The sequence below is a fragment of the Schistocerca piceifrons genome, chromosome 9, assembly GCF_021461385.2.
Source record: "Schistocerca piceifrons isolate TAMUIC-IGC-003096 chromosome 9, iqSchPice1.1, whole genome shotgun sequence".
In the NCBI taxonomy this organism is placed as follows: domain Eukaryota; kingdom Metazoa; phylum Arthropoda; class Insecta; order Orthoptera; family Acrididae; genus Schistocerca; species Schistocerca piceifrons.
In genome coordinates this window covers 73,630,600-73,646,417 of record NC_060146.1, presented here as the reverse complement: position 1 = coordinate 73,646,417, position 15,818 = coordinate 73,630,600, and the positions used below count along the sequence as shown (strand labels likewise).

Below are 15,818 nucleotides of genomic sequence, written 5' to 3'. Positions count from 1 at the left end.
TTTAATGGTGCCAAATGTGAAAACCTCAGATTTCCTTCCATGCATTTAATCTTCAAGATGGAAGTTATCTTTTTTAGTCTTTGCTAGTAACTGTTTCCATTGGAACACAGAGAAGGATCTTGACACACTAATTTCAAGACAGCTGAATGCTATATTGTAAGAGAAATTTGTGTCGACTTAGTTCCATGGAGTAATATCTATTTGCTCATTGTTTATATGGCAATACCATTGCTATTTAGGACCGAGTGTGTAACTTTAATTTTACACATACAAATCTAAAAAATCAGAAATAACACTTGTCAAATAAACCAACAATTTGTATTAAAAGATACACACATGGTCTTGACTATCATTGTGCCCAGGAATGAGGAGCACCCTACCCACAGTCCTTCCCACTCCTGTGTAGGTGGTACTCGGCCTCCCACCCAGTCTATGCAATATCCTCATCCTGTATCACACCTGCTCTCACGCCATGCCAGTTGGGTCGTACCCCTGTGGAAGACCCGTGGGCAAGATTTGATCAATTCATCCACCAACCACATTCTACTCCATTCACATGACATGCTTAACCATCTCAACGGTAAAACACCCATGTCATATACCAGCACTGCTGCCATTTCTGAACAGAATTTTATGTGGACATGATCACCTACCAACTGAATGAATGACTTCAGCCAAACTGTATCTGAGAGCAGACCTTATTCACTTTTCTTTGTAAATGATTTTGTTTCACTCTCTCATACGTAGAAGGATCCAGTGGCAGCACACACTGCTGAACACAACATGCTCGATATCAGTGGCTGCTTTACAACATGTACTCCCCTGACCACCATCATATTCTCTGAACTACATAGATGGGAATTATCCATGCAATGTGTCCTTCGCCCCCAGAATCCCTGACCACAGTCTCCACCGAGCTCCTTAGACCCACACCCACCTCTGCCTTGTCTTGGGACCCTAACTTCACGCATCCTGCACCCACCTCTCTTCTCCATTGCATCACATCATGGTGTACTGCACGAACTGACTGGTGCTGGCACCTGTGTGTTTCATTCCTATTGTGTACACCTACTGCCTTTCAGCCGTCAGCCACCCATCCTTAGTGCTCCGTGTCTCCTTTCTCCCCCCCACCCACTTCACTGTATAAAGCATCCCTCCTCTTGTCTACCTGCAGTAGTACAGGCCCAGCACTGTGTATTCAGCTGGCACAATGTAGCCGTGCATGCCTAATTTATTTTACACTTTTAAAGGGCTTTTAAAAACGGTGTAGAAAGCTGGAAAATGTGGGAAATAACTATTTATGTGGTAAAAGTTAAATATAGGGTCCCCTCTTCAATTTTCTCAATGTACATAATACGAATCAAAATACTCATCAGGGACTCGTTTACAAGGTGTACAACTTTGCTTCCATCATTTTTTCCCCAACATTTGAGGCTTTAATGAAACAAATTGGTTGCACATGTATCATTCAATGTATTTTCCATCGCTGGCCACTACTTTCTTCCATCGTTTGGGTAGTGTACGAATTGTTCATCTTTTGAAGCGATCCACAAATCGATCCAATTTGTGACTTCATAAGATCGGGAGTGTTGGTTAGCCAAGCCATGTGCCATTGATCCAAACAAGTGATAGAGGGAGCTATGTCTGGAGTATACGGAAGGTGGGGTAGGACTTCCCATTATAATGTTTCCAAGTATGTTTTGACCTATTTTGCAATGTAGGATCGAGCGTTATCGTGCTGCAAAATCACTTTATAGTACCTCTCGCTGTATTGCGGCCGTTTGTCTTTCAATGCTCGGATCAAATGCATTAATTGCGTTTGATAATGGCACCTGTGATTGTTCCACCTTGTTTTAATACCTCATAGTACACGACACTGAGCTAGTCCCACCAAATGCAGAGCATGATCTTGGAGCCATGAATATTCGGTTTGGCCATCAACATGGAAGTATGGCCAGGATATCACCACAATTCTTGGTGTTTAGGGTTATCATAATGAACCCATTTTTTGTACCCAGTCTCAATGTGATGCACAAATCCCTTCCGATTTTGCATGCTCTGTCACTCCCATTAAACATGCCAATTATTCTTGAGTTTGATGCGAGTCTTCACTCAGCAATGTCTCCAATTCTGAATCTTCGAAAATATTCTCTCTTCCACCACTATGCTGGTCTACGATGTTAAAGCCGCCTTTCTTTAAGCATTGAAACCACTCACGACACATTCTTTCACTAATAGCATCCTTACCATACGTACTTGAGAGCATTTGATGAGACTCAGCCACTGCTTTCTTCATACTGAAACAAAACAGTAATCCTTCTCGCAAATGACGAGAATTAGGCTCATAAACTGACACTTTCAATCAAGAACAACTTTATGATGCAGACACAAATCATCTTATGTTTGAATGAGGTTACATTGACCGAGGTCCAAGCTAACTGCCCGACATCTGCGATCTTTTCCTTTCAACCGCTACTTACTGTTGTTGCCACCTATTGGAAAATGGCAGAAGCGAAGTTATACACCTTGTATTATCTAAAAAAGGTTATCTGAATTCCTTAATAAGTTTACCACCAATGTAATTGGAACAGGTAACTGTCTGGGAAGTAGAAATGTTTGACTCAATTTCATACATCATAATCTATGTTTTTGGAACCCTGCAACAGTCCTTCATTACTTAAAGAATGAAATACTGCATCAGTTCTGGAGTTTTTCAAGCTTAGCATGACATCTTTTGAGAATTTAAACACATTGCCAAGTGCTAACATTTACACAGGTATTGTGTGTGGTGTTGCATTTGTGCTGTTATCCGTCTCTTTCACTGAAGTCTTTTTGAGATTGTACGGTTGGCCTACTGTACCACCTCCAATATGCAGAAAAATACACACACACACACACACACACACACACACACACACACACACACACAAACAGTGTCTGTGAAACAAAAAGTACTTAGTAAATGTTTGCACTTGATAATGGGAATAAATTCTCAAAATGTGTCTTGCTAAGCATGAAAAAATATGTAGCTAGTGCAAACAGAAAACATTTGAGCAAAGCAGAGAGAGAAAATGAGTGAACTAGCACTACAAATGACCAAACAACAAAACACACGAGATACGAATTAAACACAAAGGTGCCACAATGATCACAACAATCACGAAGTTGTGCATGCAAGTGGAGAGGGTTTGGAAATGGTTGGGACTGTTCATGATACTTTTATTCAAACAAACCTACTGACTCCCATCAGCCATCACCTTGAGTAGAGCTTGGCAGCAACTGGAGATAGAACATGAATTGCTCCAACTTTTACCAAATTAGCTCTTTTGAGTAAAGTGCCCTAGTACCAAGAAACTTAACTACATAATATCTGAAAATATTACATGAAGGCCAATGCAATGCCAACATAATTTTTTGTCTATATCAGATTTTACTTCACTATCATTTCTTCATAAAGCATACATCATGGGCAAATTATAAACATGTAAACACAAAAAGAAAAAAAAAAAAAGAAAAAAAAAAAAAAAAAAAGGTAACAGACGGCAGCAAAATGTTAGTTCCAGGAATGTAAAAGCTGGGTTGCACTGCAGTGATGTAATATACATCAAAGTGGTTGTGTGTGTATTAAAATGGTTTTATTTGTGTGTTACAACATGTGAAACATAGGTTTAATTTCTATTTCTATTTTGTGTCAAGCACGTGAGCAACAAAACAGCCTGCTAGTAGCATCTTCGATGCAGCTGCCAGAAATGCTATGCTAGCCACCACCACAGCTTACGTGACAACCAGCTATCACAACAAGATCCTGGATCCTGTCCTGTTCTGTCTCTAGTGTCACATATCTGACTCCACTGTCTTAGTTAAAATTCAATAGTACATATTAAAGTGACTGAAGGACTTTTATTGATCATGTAGTATGTCATGTTGAAACAGTTGACTTCCTAGTCAGTAAAATCTCTGAAAATTTACTATAAAGCATTCTCAGAAAGTAAACTCAATCATCCATGCTACATACACATCAACTAAAGGGAATTATCTTTCCTCTTGCAATGAAATAATGAACCTGCAAATACAGACAAACTGCATTTTTACTTCTTCAATCACAGAATTACTGCACCTCAAAGTTACGAAGAAGTTATTGTTCTGAGCACAATCATAACGCAAAAATCAAATCTTCAGAAATCCAGTCATCGGGTTGCAGATGGCATATTAAAACAACTGATGTTACAATTGTGCTTTCTGCTGGATTCTTATTACCACACTGAATCAGTGAATATTGTTATATGTATCATATATCTAGAGAGTGGCATACTGGAGATAAAAAAGATCTTATAAACATTGGTTGAAATCTTTATTTGTAACACAAAGGCTAACACTTCTGATCATCATTAATACTAATTGACAAGTTTTAATTATAATTATTTTAAAAGCAGTTTCCAATATCTCTAACTATATGAGGAAATGAAATAATGAAAGCTCTGAATTTAACAAATATGAAATCTAACAAGCTTTTCAATAACTGTAACATGTATTATTTTACAGTGACATTTGTGTCCCGACAAAAATAAATGCAACTTGATGCATCACCAATTACACGGAACCATGCACAACATTTAAAGAAAAATATTTCTCTCAAATGACAAATATAAGCTACAGAAATTGAAAGCCAATACATTAGTAATGAATTCTACATAAGCACAAACACAAGTGCCCGTTCATTACAGGTAACACACAGACATCTCTCAAAATAGGGAATACTTTCTGGTACCACTAACTAACTCTCACAGAGATGTTGATAAATGCACTGTAAACAGTGAACATAACAAATTTTCTACTACTGAAAACTGTTGCAAAATAAACTGAGAAAACATCACAGTGCGTACAAACATGAAAGTATGATCAGCTTTCTTCAATACTGTTATTTTTAATAAACAGACTTTGCACAACATATGCTACAAAAGTCCAAAATACGATTCAATTCAACTGGCATTATAATAATTCAAGTTCACAACATTTATAACAAAAGCAATTTTCCATCTATCTGATGAAATATGCTGACTTACGTGAGTCCACAAACAACTTCATAAAAAAAATCAGACTAATAAAATCTGTTTCAAGACTTACTGTATATACACACATACATAAAAAAATGATCGAACCCAGAAAGAAAGCTGTCTATACACTTTACTTAAATCCCTTATGATCATCATATATTGTAGCATAAAAGATACACCACTTAAAAAGAAAACTTTTAAATGCATTTATATCAATATGTTTCTTTGGTACTCATTATTTTCAAATAGAATGTGCAACAAGCTACTTGCAGCCAGTAAGCAATAACATTTTTGTACTTCTGTTAACACATCAATTAAAATTAAAGTCATCTCTTAGAATGTAAAACTGTATGTTTACACTAACAAAAACAGTATATATTTAACAGCAGCATATGCACATTTTCCCTTCAGTAAAAAATTCAGAGTATCAAAGAAACAAACACATTTAAATCAGCATACTTTGAGAAAAAAAAGCTTTCTTTCAAGTCCTTCCATTTCTGCTTATGGTACAGACCAAGTGTGCCTTGTATTATGTAACTGTCCCACATATGAAACATTTGCCAGAAGGGCAGATGTATGAAATTAAAATATGATTTCCTTTTTAAGGCAACTGGCATGTGCCTCCAGTAAGCAACCAAAAATCAGTTACAGCCTGTTCTAAATGAGTGATTTAAAAAAGGCCAAAAAAAACACGGCAAACCTTCAAACCAGCAGCTGTGAAACAGTCTCGTAAATGTCTTTTTGAGGTTTGAAAAGCACACTTAACTGACATTAACATCAAGTCTCCAACATGATTACAATCAACTGGTTTGAGGGTCATTATAATGAAAACATTACAACATTCCACAGCGAACAGAAAAGAAATATATTAATGAACTCCAGGAATATAATGAAAAGAAACTGAAAAGACAGTTAATGAACTGAAATACTGAGAAATAAATAAATAAATAATGTACCAGCCATTTACAGAATAAGTAGAGATTTGAATTTAAAGGTTTTTTTTACATAATTCAATATACATGCAGTTTCTCCAGCACTTTGGCAGCAAACAACTTTGGGCAAAAGAATTCACTTTACAGTTGTCATTCGAGGCTACTCTGTTCCACAGCAAAAGTAAGTAATAAGTAGGAACGGCATGCATCACATGAGAGATGTAATGACTGAAGATGTGATGTATATTCCTGGGATGAAGAATACTTTATAACTTATCTCTACAAACAGTGACAGTATCTTGAATTTGTATAGCAAAATATCATCACAGATTGTAGGGCTGTAGCCAGAAAATAGAAGAAACACACAAGTTCTCTCCACTCTCACACACACAGGATTTTTCAGCACCTGTAAAACACAATTAAGGAGGTGCATTAAATCTGGAAAAAAGAGCATAAAATATTAAAAACACACACAAATATTCATCAATTACAGAATAGTGTTGTTAATATATAAATTTTATGCAGGCTGTATCCCACAGCTTGTCAGTATTTTAAAAGTACCTAGAGCGGCTGTTAACTTAATTCAAACTTCCCATCATCCTCCGGTATCATAAAATTATTTACAACATCCCATTCAGTGGCAGTTTACTCTACATCAAATAAAATGAATCCATCATGCATCACAGCAACTTGCACCATGATTCGAAGTACATGTTAAACTGTAGGTCCATCTGTAGCCAGGAGCGTAAGTCAGTTCAAAGGCTGGAGGAAGGCAATGTCATATTACCTGTAATAGAACTGCATCTGGTGAAGCACTGCAGTGTTAAAATCAATCTTGTGTTTCAAGACAGGTTTACCTTCACTTTTGTGGCCGAGAGTTGTATAGCCTACCCCTCATTTTATTCATTTTGAACATTGAGGAAGAAGTAAATGAAACCATGGAGAGATGTGGAAGAGAGTTAAAGATCAGGAAGGAAAACAATCAACTTCTTGATTTGCTGATGACATTGTAATTCTGTCAAAGATAGCAAAGTACTTGGAAGAGCAGATGAACATACTAGACTGTGTTTTAAAAACAAGTTGTCAGAACAACGGTAATGGAATGTAGTTGAGTTAAATCAGATGAGGGTGTTGAAATTAAATTATGATATGAGTCACTAAAAGTAGTCTATGACTTCTTATTTGGGTAGTGAAATAACTGTGGATGGCCAAAAAGGAGAGGATCTAAAATGCAGACTAGCTACATGAAGTAACACCAAATACAGATTGAAGTATGAGGAATTCTTTTCTGAAGCGATTTGTGTGGAGTGTAGCCTCGTACAGAACAGAAATGAAATCTGGATGATAAACAGTTCAGATTTAAAAGAATAGAAACTTATAAAATGCATTACAGAAGAAAGTTGAAAATTAAATGGGTAGGTCAAATAACTAAAGAGGCTGTACAGAAAAAAATTGGGGGACGGAGGGAGGGGAGAGAAATTTGTGACAAACTTGACTAAAAAAGGGGCCAGTTGATAGGACACATCCTGATGCATCAAGGAATCATCAATTTGGTAACTCAGGGAAGCCTGGGAGTTAACACTGACATGGAGACCATCAGACCTGTTAATCACTGATTCTGATGAGTCTCCAGTGTGTTCTACAGAGACCTGTCCTGAGTACACAGCTAGTGGCTCTTCATGCAGCGGCCCCTAGTTTCTGTGAAAACTAATGTTGAAGTTTTATAGATACATCCTATCCCCACAATGTCAGTCATGTTTAGACAAAACAAGCGTAGCGCAATGGCTAAGGTTCATGGCATCCTTCGGATCAACCGATCGAATGATGTTTGCTTTTACAGACATGTAAAAATTTTCCAAATAAATAAATAAAATAATTCAAAATGCTCCCAAATTGTGAAGACAAATAGATAAATATCTTTGAGTGGACATTCCATAAAAATATATTCTTCAATTCTACATCAATTTAGTGACCTGCTTTCAAAGGAATGGTCAAATGTGTGTGGTTCATATTGAAGTTTACCGAAGAAATAACAATAGTTCTGAATTGAAATGAACGGCATTTTCTGGTACCGACTCTGAAAAATTCATGTGCACGTTTCATGAAAGCTACAGTCTTGCAGGCACATGAATTTTTCAGAATCGGTACCAGAATCTGTGTTTCTGCTGCTTCTATAACAAATACCATCCATAATTCTGTTCTAACACAACAAGTGGAGCAAGTAAGACGATTGTGTTATCTACTCCATAACAAACAGAACACGTATTATTCAACAAAGTTGGCTGTAATGGTTGATATGTTAATGAAATTATTACTGTGAATATGACTACTTTTGAACAGTTTTGCGTGACATTTACTATTTAATGATATTCTGTAAATTATGTAAAAACTGAAGGAAAAAAGTGTACATGCAAGGTTTGAACCCATACCACTGACATCATAGCTGTGAACCTTAACCACTGCACTACACTCACTTGGTCAAAACTTTCAGGTATTGGAGGTACAATTATTTCAAGATTTATTTTCTTAAAAATTAGAGGCTGTAACATGGAAAGCCACTAGACGTGTACTCATGACAGATTCCTCTACAACATACCTAAGACTCATTGAAACCAGTGATTAACAGGTCTGATGGCCCCCACGTCAATCCCAAAACCAAGCACAGCATGTGTGACAGGCATGCTGCAAGTGTCCCAAGCTCTAGCTCCACTCTTCTTCCTCCATTCACATGTTTTTCACTTCTTTTTGGGTCTGAAACTCTATGAAATGACCTCTGCATTGTGGTGCCATCATGTGGATGTTCCTCAAAAAATTTCGGTGTTCTCAAAGACAACCCCCACTTATCCAAATCCACTACACTGACACGTGACATCTTGTTATGCTAGCAGTACATTTTCCAAAAATATGTTAGAGGTTTTGACCAATAGTGACCGAGAAGCTTTTGAATGAACCATCTGAAAATTCAGGTTCTGGAGGAGACATTTTTTAAAGCAAACAGTGATTTTGATTCTGATTTAGACTCTGGCACAAAAACAGCATTATTTCAACATTACCATTCCACTGTTCTACATTACTATGCTTGATATATCAGCTATGTAAGTTATATAGAAGATGTTTTACTGTTGAAAAATCTTCAGATGAGGAATTATGATGGACCACATCTGATGAAAAACCATCATTACCTGAATTCGAAGAAGAAAGTGGATCTATGGCAGAAGTGGATGACAACAGCAGTCCTTTCAATATTTTTTCAACTTTTCTTACTGAAGCAACAATAAATCACATCAAGGCAGAAACTAACAAATACGCGAAATCCATTACAGAAAAATGAGAAGTTCAAAAAACATGAAACCCACAAGCATTTGGTGCACATTGTGGTATAAACTTCAAGAAATGTATTTTGCTCTTCGTTGTTCTAAGCCATGCATGTTTCGTAATGAAAAACAAAATATGTGATTACTGGTCTACAAATAACTGTTTCCACACCTTTTGCAGATTCAGTTCTGGCTGGAAATAGATTCTTTGCTATTCTCTAGTGTCTGTATCTACAACTACATGTAAATGACATTGCATAAGATCAGACCTTTCCAGAATCATTTGCTTTCACAGTTTCCAGCAGTGCTTTCAACTGAGGAAGATCATATCAATGATGAAGGTGTGTGTAGATTCAGAGGAAGTTATTTTCCACGTGTGTGGTGATTTAAAGACAAGATATGTTTTACACAATTAACTGTACATGGTTGAAGGCCAGTTAAACAGCTCACGTTCACTGCCCCGACTGGCTACCTCAACAAGGGACAGTGACAGATACTACGGTTCACCAGATACTACGGTTAACCAGATTTTTTTATTTTCTGTGGGAGAATAAATCCAAGGCTATGGGAATGTATGTGTCGAATCAGAATGGATTTCCTAAACAAGGCATAGCCAACAAAGATAGAGAAAGATGACTGTATATTAATGGGGGAGAAACATTTATTGTGCCTGAAGTGGAGGGACAATAGAGTCTTTCTATGATTGTCAAGTCTTCACGAGATGACGCAAACAGAAGTGAACCCAAAAGACAAAGAACCTGACCTGATACCATTCAAGGCTACAATCTTGGCAAGACTGGTGTAAACAAGAATGGTCAACTCATTTCACTACCTTTTCAAGAAATGGCAAATGACATGGTGAAAAATTACTTTCCAACCTTCTTTATAATGGTGGAGTGAACACTCGTGTCATACTGAAAACCACAAAATAATCAGGACAAATTTTCTTCTGCAACTAAGTTTGCAGTTTGCAAAAAAATGAAGCATACATCAAAACACTGCTACTCCCCTAGATGTATGTAGCAACAGATTTCTAGAAAAGCATTTTGCTGATAGAATTCCTTCCATGGAAAAGAAGAAAGAGAATGCAAAGTTTGCACAGGAAAAGCATAACTGTTCACAGGAAAGTAAAGAAACAGCATTATGCTGCCCTGACTAAAGTTACACCATACATACCAGAGTATTTAAAACTGTACCATACAATGACAAATTCTTGTTAATTGCAGTAATAAGAATCCCCACAGATTTTTTCATAAACATGTACTGAAATTTAAATAAAATTTGTGTGCTATATTTGTAGTAAATTATTTTGTAATTATAATATAAAAGAAGCTTTCTAAATTTAAAAAAATTATCCAAATTTGTACTTAACGTTATGAGAATGAATTGTTAAGCACTTTTAAGATATGCAAAAAGGCTTGGGATTCTGTGACATGCATGCTGAAAAGAACCAGGACTCAAAATGCCTACTGCACCAATGCCAATTAAAAGTTAGTTCACATTTAACCCTGGCCAATGCAAAATTCCACAGCACCAACCTCTGTTGAACAAGGCAGTTAGTTAATCACAGTTAAAGTTGATGGAGGTTGGAGGCTAGTTTAGGTTATCATGGCTAGAATGAAGTAAAAGTGTACCATAATAAGGTGGTGGTGCATTTTGATGTTTTAGATGGCACAGAAGACGAAGAAATATTATATCTTGACCATGTAAATTACCACTCCCTGGTGTACTTGTGGAAATGGGAAATACTTTTGCAGATTACAGGGGCAGGAAATTTGAAGAAACACTTTGTCTTTCAAAGGAAACAGTATGGTGATTATTATGTCAAATCAACGAGAGGTTGCCAATGAACAGACTTCTAAAGACATTGAGTGCACAAGCATCTGGTGCATTTAATATAGCTATTGGTGGTAGTGCTAACGTACATAGTACAATGTACAGAATTATCAGTGATGTATTGGGGATCATAGCAGCAAAGTCTCCACAATACATAAAGTTTTGTCCTCCAGCAGAATTTACACTTCGAGATGGATGGTTTCAGAGTACTTGATGGATTTCCTGGAGTCATTGGTACTGTAGACTGTACTCACAGAAGGATTCAGTATATTATGGGGTATAATGTGGAACTTTTCCTACAGTAAGAGAACTTATTTGTCATTTAACTGCCAAACTGTCAACGACCACAATTTAATAATATGGAACACTGTTGTTTTGTGGCCTGTTGTTAGACTGTGTTACTGTATTTGACCACACCTCAAGTTTCTCCCCAACACTACACTCATCCATTTTTTTTGCATTCTAAATTATTTACATTACAGCTATCAGCTCTAAAAGGACATCGGTTTCAAATTTTGAGAAATTCAGCATCTGTTAGTTGCGCTTCATAGTGCAGTAACAATACCCAAGTTATGATAAACTGAAAAGTGTGACCAAGTACCAAGGTGGTTTTATAGGTAAGTACCACAGACTACAACTATTATTATCTGAGCATGTACAGTACCTTTTTCTAACCTGCGTTAGTGCAGTGCTGAGAAAACTTAATCTCAATTAAGATTTAAATGTGATGACATAACTGTAGGACATCTTGCTTTTTAATTGACATTGGTGCAGTTAGCCCAAAGTGTTAAAACTTCCTGGGAGAGATTTGGAGGGGGGGGGGGGGGGGGGGGGGGGGGGGGGGAGGAGACTAAGGTTCTAATACAGAAAGCAGACAAATGGATGTAGGTTGCTGTAGTTATATAGAGATGAAGAGGTTGGCACAGGACAGACTACAGTGGAGAGCTGCATCAACATCAGTTGGACTTATGACCAAAACATAATCAGGATGTTTTACTATTTACAGTGACTACCCAAATGGTTAGCATACCGTTTTTGGTGCAGAAGGACCTGTATTTGATTCCCAGTACCACCACCAAATTTTTTCTGAGCTAGGGAGGTCTAATGGGGGTCCACTCAGACTCATGAGGCCAAATGAAGAGCTGCTTCAATTAAAAAAAAAAAAAAAAAGGGGGGGTCCTCCATCAGAATTCATCTACTGGCAATATTAGCTGAAGGGATCGATGACATGCTAATCGTGTGTCCCACGGTCATTAGGTAGCTCCTCATACTGCCTCGCAGGCAACTATGAGCCAGTTTTTAGGCCTAAGATCTCATCTGTGAATGGTGTCTGTGTCTTATCGATAGTATAATGGATTTTACTACTGACAGCAACAATGCACGATTGTTATTTATTTTTTATGGCACAGTTGAAACACTGTCATGCAAGCAATGTCAATTTTCAAAATTTTATGATATCTGAAGATGATCAGAAGATCAAAACTGGTAGTAAATAAAGAATTATTGCAACAGCAGCTCTTTGCAGTTTTAAAAATAAGGCATTTGCAAACAAATTATTAAAAATTACACCAGGGGACTGCAGAGGGCAGACAGCAGAGGATGGTAGTCAGGCAGAGTGTGTAAAGAGAAGGAAGATTAGCGTACGGAGTACAAGCTCAGGTGAGGAAAGGACGGAGAAGGAAATCGGCCATGCCCTTTTCAAAGTAACTGTCCTGGAATTTGCTTTAAGTGATTTACGGACATCACTCAAAACCTACAGATGGCTGGCCAGAACTGAGCTGTCCACTGTGCCACCTCACTCGGTGTGTGTGTGTGTGTGTGTGTGTGTGTGTGTGTGTGTGTGTGTGTGTGTGTGTGTGTGCGCGCGCGTGTGTAGCAGGGACAAGATGGGGCAGGGGAGGGAGGGGGGTGGGGTGCAGAGGGGAAGGTAGAACACGCCCGAGTAGGATAGGCAGCAAGCAGAGAATGCTATAGCAATGTGTCACTGGCAGAGCCTGAGGAAGTCAAATGTAGCACGTCAAGTGGAAGAGTGGATTTCGAGGAGCACGAATACAGAATGGAACAGAATAAGAGGAAGAATCTAAACACTGTGGGCATAGATTAATGGAGTGAAGTGAGAGACCTAGGGACAGATGTGGAGGTGGGTATGGGATAGGCGCTAGCAAGTGAGAGCACAAAGGGACTGCAGTGTCAAAGAATTGTAATGATTCCCGTCGATGCAGCTCAAAGAAGCTCATTTGGGGAAGGATCTATGTGGCATGGGTTGTGAAGCAGCCATCTAATGCTAGCAGCATGTACAAAACATTCGCAATTTAATTTCTGCATCAAATCTTTAGCTTTCTACATAATCCTCTGTCTTTATCAGGGATGACTGACTGTCAATCAAATTAATACAGACAAAAAGGGACAAAATTTCATGCATGCTCCTCAAAACACTCGGCAAGAAGCTGGCCACTATTGGAGACAATGGAAAACCTTTGGCCACTCTGTCAGTCATTTCATAAAAATTACCGTCAGAAGAAATAAGTGGTGGTCAAAGCACAACAGAACAACTTCATATTTTCAGGAGGAGAGTTGTCTGTCAATAGGTTCAATGTGTCCTCCATGGAAGTTTTGTAAACAGACAACATCCAGGCTGACAAAAATATTGTTAGGGCAAACTGATTTTCCCAATTTTTTCAATGAACATTCAAGACATTTTAATACAATTTTTGCAATGGCCATCTGTGGGTGTTATAAGCCTGGTTAGAAATTTGACTAACCTTTAGCTGGGAGAAACCAATAGCACTAAGAATAGGTTGCAACCTACGACCACCTCCATCGATTTTTGCTGCACTGTAAAGCTGGAGAGGTCTAGCAGCTTCATTTCAAGAGTTCTTCACGACATCGTTAAGTACACCAGAATTCTTCAGCATCTTTGTAGTGATGGTAAGATGTTCCTGACAAAGACAAAGCCGAATTTTGTCTGAAGCTCCATATTTCATCCAGATTTAGACACACATTGTCATCGCAAAAAATTTCGAGCTCTTATCATTGGTGTACTGTGCTTAACAGTACTTTATGGCATTAGATTGTTAACATCGCTTTTTACTACAGTCTGTCAATGGCCACTTGTTCAAGAGGACAGTCTGCTGGTGACTGTTGCCACACAAGGCTGTGCAGAAGTTACAGCAGATCTGATATATGACACAACTTGTTTCACAGATCTCTGGCAGGGTAGGATACATCTATGATTAGAATGTAAGAGACTTAATAATTATTTTGGTCTCTTATCGGCTGTCGACCACTCAGCACCTCACTACACTGCGACCATTTATCTTTACTCATTCCATAATTAAAATTGAATTACTACAATATAGAATACCAGTATGTCAAAAACCATAAATTCGAAACAGACAGATTTTTGTAACTGCAAAATCCAGCCATAATGAAGTCAAGGGAATGTAACTATTTTAACGCTGATTACACACAACACACTAAATCTGAGAAAATTAGAAGCGAGAAATGCCATTTATATCATTGGAGTGAATTTGGCAGGATCTATATTCACATTCTGGAGGCCACTGTGGACTGTGTACTGGAGGTTCTTAGTACCATTGTCAACTACTCCATGTCCTACTCTATTTGAGTATGAATCAAACAATGAAAAATCCAGGATGGAATGTAACAATATGAGAGAAGGAAAGTTGCTACTCACCATAAAGTAGAGATGCTAAGTCGCAATAAGCACAGTAAAAAGATTCACACAATCATAGCTTTCAGCCATTAAGGCCTTTGCCAGCAACACACACACACACACACACACACACACACACACACACACACACACACACGTCTGCAGTCTCAGAGAGCTGAAATTACACTGCGAGCAGCAGCACCAGTGCATGATGGGAGTGGCGACTGGGTGGGGGTAAGGAGGAGGCTGGGGTGGGGAGGGGGAGGGATGGTATGGTGGGAGTGGCGGACAGTGAAGTGTTGCAGCTTAGATGGAGGGTAGGAGAGAAGGTGCAGAGGGGGAGGGGGTAAGTAACGGAAAGGAGAGGAATAAAAATAAAAATAAATTAAAAGACTGGGTGTGGCAGTGAAATGACGGCTGTGTAGTGCTGGAATGGGAACAGGGTGGGGGCTGGATGGGTGAGGACAGTGACTAACGAACGTTGAGGCCAGGAGGGTTACTTGAACGTAGGATTTATTGCAGGGTAAGTTCCCACCTGCACAATTCAGAAAAGCTGGTGTTGGTGGGAAGGATCCATATGGCACAGGCTGTGAAGCGGTCATTGAGATGAGGAGTATCATGTTTGGCAGCGTGCTCAGCTACAGGGTGGTCCACTTGTTTTTTGGCCACAGTTTGTCGGTGGCCATTCGTGTGGACAGACAGCTTGTTGGTTGTCATGCCCACATAGAATGCAGCACAGTGGTTGCAGCTTAGCTTGTAAATCACATGACTGGTTTCACAGGTAGCCCTGCCTCTGATGGGATAGGTGAGGTAAGTGACTGAACTGGAGTAGATGGTGGAAGGAGGATGTATGGGACAGGTCTTGAATCTAGGTCTATTACAGGGGTACGAGCCATGAGGTAAGGGATTGGGAGCAGGGGTTGTGTAAGGATGGACGAGTATATTGTGTAGGTTCGATGCACGGCAGAATACCATGGTAGGAGGGGTGGGAAGGATAGAAGGTAGG

General features: G+C 38.6%; 1 protein-coding gene across 1 annotated transcript in view; it reads right to left on the bottom strand.

The window, feature by feature from the left end:
• Positions 1 to 4,334: 4,334 nt before the first annotated feature.
• LOC124716988 (serine/threonine-protein phosphatase PP1-beta catalytic subunit) overlaps positions 4,335 to 15,818 on the bottom strand; it is a 90,988-nt gene continuing 79,504 nt past the window's right edge. The window contains exon 8 of the mRNA XM_047243612.1: positions 4,335 to 6,392. The gene's annotated coding sequence lies outside the window, so the exon portion shown is untranslated. The remainder of the gene's footprint in view (positions 6,393 to 15,818) is intronic.